Consider the following 7054-nt stretch of genomic DNA (forward strand, 5'->3'; position numbering starts at 1 on the left):
TTGCAACCACTAATCGGTTTTATTTATATCTATTTATTTATTTATTTATTTTTAAGGGAATAAATTATTTAAAATTTTTTTTATCATTTCAAAAATCATAAAAATGGAATCATATAGCATATTACCTTTTGAGGTTGTCTTTTTCCACCCAACTTAATTCACTAGAGATTCATCTAGGTTGCTGCATGTATCAATAATTCATTCATTTTTTTTATTGGTGAGTAGTATTCCATGATATTTATATGTCATAGTTTGTTTAACCACTCACTACTGAAGGACATCTGAGTTGTATTTAGGTTTTGACTATTATAAATAAAGCTGTTGTGAACATTTTTGTGTAGGTTTTTTATAAACACAAATCTAAATTCCTCTGAGATAAATGCTCAGGAGTATAGTTGCTGAGTTGCATGATATGTGCATGTTTAATTTTTTTAAGAAACTGGCAAAGGGTTTTCCAGGGTGGCTGTATCATTTTACATTCTCATCAGCAATATGTGAATGATCCAGTCTCTTCACATCCTCAATAGCATTTTGTGTTGTCACAATTTTATATTTGCCATTCTGATAGGTATGTAGCACTATCTCACTGTGATTATAATTTTCGTTTCCCTAATTGCTACTAAGGTCAAGTGACTTTTCATGTAGTTTTTACCCTCTGTTTATGTTCTCTGGTGAAATGTCTCTTCATGTCTTTTTCCTGTGCTCTAATTGAATTATTTGCTTTTTTACTGTTGAATTTTAAGAGTTCTTTATATATTCCAGTTATTAATTTTTTCTCAAATATGTAGTTTTAAAACATTTTCTCCAAGTTTGTAGCTTGTCTTTTCATTCTCTTAACAGAATTTTTCATAGGGGAATTATTTTTTTTTTTTTGAAGCCAAATTTATCGATTTTTTTCTTTTAGGCGTTGTATATTTGTTTTGCCTAGACCTGATCCTGAAGATTTTTTTCTGAGTTTTATAGTTTTACATTTATATTTAAGTCCATGATCTATTTTGAATTAATCTCTGTAGAAGGTATGAGATTTAGGTTGAAGTTCATTTTTTGTCCTACTTATGCCAGTACCATTCATTGAAAAAGCTATGCCTTCCATTGAATTGTTTTAGTCAAAAATCACTTGAACATATATTTGTGCACCTATTTCTGGGTTCTCTGCTCTGTTAATCTACGTGTCCATACTGCTATTACCACCATATAGGCTTGACAACTGTAGCTATATATAAGCCTTGAAATTGAGTAAACAGATTCGTCTTACTTTATCCCTTTTTTTCATAATTGTTTTATCTATTCCAGGTACTCTGCCTTTCCATCTAAGTTTTATAATAATCTTGTCTATATTTACAAAAAAAAACCTCTCGTGATTTTGATAGGAATTGTATTAAATTTGTAGATCAGTTTGAGGAAAATTGATATCTTCACTATACTGAGTCTTGTAATTCGGAAACATGGTATGGCCTCTCCATTTCTTTAATCCTCTTTAGTGTCTTATATCAGCCTTTTGCAGTTTTCATCATTGAGTCATGTATGTGTTTTGTTAGATTTACATCTATAAATATTGTAATTTTTTTGTAAATGATATTGTATTTTCAATTTCAGTGTCCATGTGTTCATTGCTAGTACACGGAAATGCTATTGACTTTTGTTTACTCATCATGTACCCTTCATTATGGAACTAACATTAGCTTTAGAAGTTTTTTGTAGATTCCTTGGGATTTTCTATATAGACGATTATGTCATCTACAAACATAAATCATTTTTATTTCTTCCTCTCTGACCTATATGCCTTTTATTTCCTTTCATTGCTGAATTACTTTGACTAGAACCTCTACTACCATTGAATAAGACTGGTGAGAGTAATATGAGGGTGAGAGCATTCAATTCTTTATTATTAAATATGAAGTTAAATATAGGGTTTTTTAAATAGATGCCTTTTATCAAGTTGAATACATTCCCCTATATTACTACTTTTCTGGGTTTTACTATAAATGTATGAGTTTTGTCATAGGCATTTTCTCCATTTATTGATGTGATCATGTGATTTTTTTTCTTCTTTAGCCTATTAATATGATAGATTCCATTAACTGATTTTCAATTATGGAAACTAACTTGCATCGCTGGAATTAACTCCATCTGGTTATGGTATACAATTATTTTTTGTAAATAGCTTAATTCTATTTGTTAACATTTTGTTAAGGATTTTTTTATCTATATTCATGAGAATATTCAGTCTATAGTTCTCTTTTTCATACTGCCTTCATCTGATTTTGGTATCAGGATAATACTAGTTTTATAAAAAGACTTGAAAAGTCCTCCATCTTATTCTATTTTTTGGAAGAGATTGCATAGAATTAGTGTTGATTAGTTATTAACATTTTATAAAATTCTCCCCAGAAACCATCTGAGACTGGAGATTTTGTCATGGGAAATTTTTTACAAACTCAATTTTCTTATTAGTTATGGGGTTATCTAAATTATCTATTTTAGATGGAGTGAACTGTGGTAGTTGGCATTTTTGATGATTTGGTTCATTTTTATCTAAGTTGCGAAATTCATGAAAGTACAGTTGCTTATAGAATTCTTTTATTCTGATATTTTATATTTTATTCCTGAATTGGTAAATCGTGTCTTATCCCTTTTGGCTCCTTTTTCTTTGGGCTATTTTCTGCTGCTACTTTCTGTACAAACCTCTACTAGGATGTTGTCATAGAAAATTGGACAATTAGTTTCAGAGGAAATCAGGAAAAGTACAGAATGTACAATATCTCATTCAGCTAATTCGCTTAATTTCCCAGGAGTCTAGTTTAAAACTCTTTTAAAATATTTAAATAATAGGTATTGGGCAGTTGCTCTTTTGAAAACAAGAATAAGCTTACCAAAATGCCCTAAGTTTTTTGGGTTTTTGTTTTTTTTTTTTTTTAAACTACTTGATTTAATTTTCTTCAGTCTGGGTTGTGCCTTTAGGGGATCTTAGAGAAAAGGGCACAGAACACGTAATGGGAATTTTTCTTTGACTCAACTTCTGTCATTTATGTCCTAGACAAAGTGAGAAAAATTCTATGGGGATACATAGTGCCTCACCTTAATTCAAAATCTATTGGCATGCTTATCTGACATTTCTTAAGAGCTTCGCTAGGCAACTGAGTTGTCCTAGCCCTCTGAGTGATTCCTTCAATCTCCTCCCTATAAACTGATATTGGCAGACTAGACTGTTGCCTAGGATTTGATTCTGTAATTTACCTATAGTGGATTTCACAGAAGCATAACACTATTTTCTACAGAAATACATAATGGGAAGGAACCCTACACACACACACACTTAAAAGGCCAATTTTAAGGATGGCAGAGTATCTATACATGGATTGGAAAAAAGAAATAAGTAGACTGGGAAAAAAGAGGCCTAATTATAAACACTATTCTATCATTTGAACTTTAAGCAAATCCTTAAAATGTCCCAGTTTCCTGTTTGCTGGGTGCATATATTTATCTCAGCCCTTAACCTTGAAGAGAGGAATTACCAGAAGAACACTTACAAAACAGTGAGTCATATAGAAGTAAACTCAAAAATATATATGCTATTAATTAATCTAGTTCTTCCTAGTAGTTAGTTGTATGATTTTTGGACACATGCATGACTAAAAATAGCCAACTTTATGAAATGTTTGTTAAATAATTTTTATAGCATTTTAGAAAACTTGGCCAAATTACCTCATTTGAAAGATAAGAAAACTGAAGATTAGAACCATTTAAGCAACTTAGTGATAAAGTTGGGACAAGAAGATATATTTCCTGGAGCTTTTCCAGTTCTCTTTCTACTTTACCACCATTTTTCTTTAATTTAGCAATATGCACATGACAGTTTATATACTATTGAGAGAAATAATTTTATTCTATATCCTTACATGACATATATTTCCTTTCTTTTACAGCAATACATACTGGAACATCATATTTTAAGGTAAGAGAATTAAATTAATAAAAAATTTATAAATGAATATGATCCAGTCAAATAGAATAGATTAAATATCAATTATTGTGAGTGAAGAGTTTACACTCAAATAGTAAAATCACATCCTTTCCACATAGTTAGCTACATGAGTTCCAAATGAAATTAGTAGAGGTTTCTCCCTTTTCACCACTTGAAAGAGTAAATGCAATTTGGCCCTCTTTTGATTATTTTGACCATGACTATGTGTCTTTGTGGGTACAATTAAATGAGGCTCAGAGACATATTCAATCTGAGAGTTGAGTAAGAGTTTAGAAATTGTCCAGTCTAACTTGACTACTCATAGAAATAATCTTTATTTAACCAACTGTATATGTATATCTGATATACATAGAAAACAAACAAGGAATCCAGCTGAGAGTCTAGGGTCTAAGTATTAAGAGCGAGTTGGAATTGGATATAGGGAGAGTTAGCCTGGAGGCAAAGCAGATGACAGATTTAAGAGATGACCTAGGGCTAAGGTCCTGCTAGAATTAAGTATAGATAATATTAGGAGGGCAAGAAAGAGATTGGGCATGGCAAGTAAGGGCTCTGGCTCGCTAAGCTTAGTAAGACAGATTTTTAGTCACACACCTATATGACTCATGGTGCTAAAGCCCTTCCAACTGGGTGACACACATATCAACAAGTAAGCTAAATAGCCAACTTTTTGTTAATCTTATTCACAATATCTGACTTCTAAAATCAAGCTTAATTCAGTATAACTCACTGAGTTTGAAGGGAATAAAGACGTGGTCAAGAAAGATCTTCTGAAATTGGGCCAAACACCATGCCATACTGAAGCAAGGCTAGGCTTGTATGAGGAATATCCGAGACTTTCATCAAGCCAATGTCAGACTGTGAGTAGAGAGGAAAACTTAAATACGCAGAAACACAAAGCAAAGCATGAAAAAAAAAAAAAAATCCGGAAAAAAAGAGCCCCAAAATGCGGGTTGAGAGAAAGTATCCTCAGATTAACTCTGTGCCCGTTGCTGCCAGTCTCACTTTTCCAAACTAATCTATGTAAAGTTGCTGCAAGACCTCAACACACTTGAGAATCAAAATTATTTTTAGTGTTAGTTTATAGCTGTACTGATTAAAAGATATACACACACTTAATGAATTATATACTAAATTTTAACAATGAAGAGCAATGGAGATAATCGACTTGTTACCTTGTGATAGAAGTCTAATTTATATATCTGAAGGTCTCAGAATGAAAAGAGATCTATATTATGCGGGGCTCAATTAGTGATTAGACAAGAACTAGTATCATGTGCTGACACATATCATCCAGCTATGCGATAATGGCACATCATATATTTTAGACACAGCTTCAGTGTTGGATTTGGGGGTGCTCATTTTATTTGTTGGTGACTTTGATCTTCTATATTGTACTGGGTAGCTCTGTAAGTGTGTTGCCAGGAGGTTGTGTGGGATGGGGGTGGAGGGACATCTATATTTATCACAGAGAGCCATATCAGTGGCAGAAGCAAAGAATGAGCTCTTTGAATAGAAAAACAAAATATAAAAGACCTATCATAGCACTTTGCATGTTGCCAAATATTGGTTCTTTACTTCTTGTTTTTATTAATATTATTTTATGCCAAATTGAGTCCATTTTCTGTCTCAAAGTGGATGCTCTCCATGGTCTTTTCCATACTCAGGTGCCAGATTCTCATGGAAGCATAGTCTGGGTTTTCAAAAACAAAACAAAAACAAAAACAAAACACCTTGCATCAGTTGAAGGGTACTTGTACCCTCCTGCAAATTCTCTAAGGCATCCAGAATACAACCATCGTAAAGGAAATAGGAAGAGGGCATTAAAACAATTTTTGTGGAATACCTTAGGAAATATATAAGTTTTCCCTTTCCTTCAAGAGAGTCTCTTTAGGCATAATTTAGCTTCTTCGAATGATTCCAGGTCACCATTCGGAATATGATTTACAGTTCTCTGTTGTAATTTAAGGACTTCCTCAGGTGCCATAAAGGAACATAGGTCTGTTTGTTCCAACACTAGCTGACCCCAGACTGTTGTGTTGGGTGTTTGTTTACTCTGTCTGTTCCTAATATTTAGTTCCTCTTTCTGGGTTCAGACAGACACATCTCCCTTACTACTGCCTGTTTGCCTGCTTCTAACTAGTTTTTCTTGGCCTTCTCAACCCATTTTAATTAAATTAAGTTTCCTAAGCTTGGTTAAATTTCAAATTCAGCTAAGGCCCTTGTTAAGGATATAGATTTCTAGGCCTCTCCCCAATGATTGTGATTCACTAGCTCTGAGGTGGAAACTAATAATGTGCATTTTTAATAAATAGCCTAAGTAGTGGAAAAATACAACACGGGGTAATCTTGCCATATAAGCAAGTAACCTTAACCATATAAGCAAGCTTCTTAACTATATTAATATTTAAAATAAATAGGACTCAAATGAGGACTTGTATTTTTCTTTGAGAAAACATTTTAATTTTTTAAAATATCCTTTGAGATTATGTTACACTTCCTTTTAGAAATTATTCTTAATATACAAAACCACAAAAATATAGATACTTGAATATCTACCACCCAGCATTTTAAAAGGTTAAAATTTGTCACCTCTGTTTCAGAATTTTTAAAATAAAATAAATACTCTAGTAAATATTATTTTTATTTACTCCTTTGAAATACTGTTCCCTATTCTATTCCAAGACGGGTATACATCTTTCTGCAATTTGCTTTTTAACTCAAAATAATTTTGGCAATCTCTCTACTTGATCCACATGGATCTAATTCATTTCACACTGCTCTATAGTATACACAGATGTAAATATTTCACCTTTTAATTTCCTATTCCCCACTGTTGAACATCTGCTTGTTTCTAATATTCTGCTCATATGCTCCATGCTGCCATGTATGTCCTAGGACTTATCTCTGTGCATATACCCAAGAGTCGCTAGGATTTGTTCCTAGGAGTGGTCGTTTGATTTGTACATTTTCAACTTCATGAGAAATTGCCCAAATGCTCTCCAAAGTACTACTTATAAATATTCACCACTAATGTATACGTTTACCTTCCCCCCATAAACTCACTCACTG

Source organism: Pteropus vampyrus, unplaced genomic scaffold (assembly GCF_000151845.1).
Source record: "Pteropus vampyrus isolate Shadow unplaced genomic scaffold, Pvam_2.0 Scaffold12, whole genome shotgun sequence".
Classification (NCBI taxonomy): domain Eukaryota; kingdom Metazoa; phylum Chordata; class Mammalia; order Chiroptera; family Pteropodidae; genus Pteropus; species Pteropus vampyrus.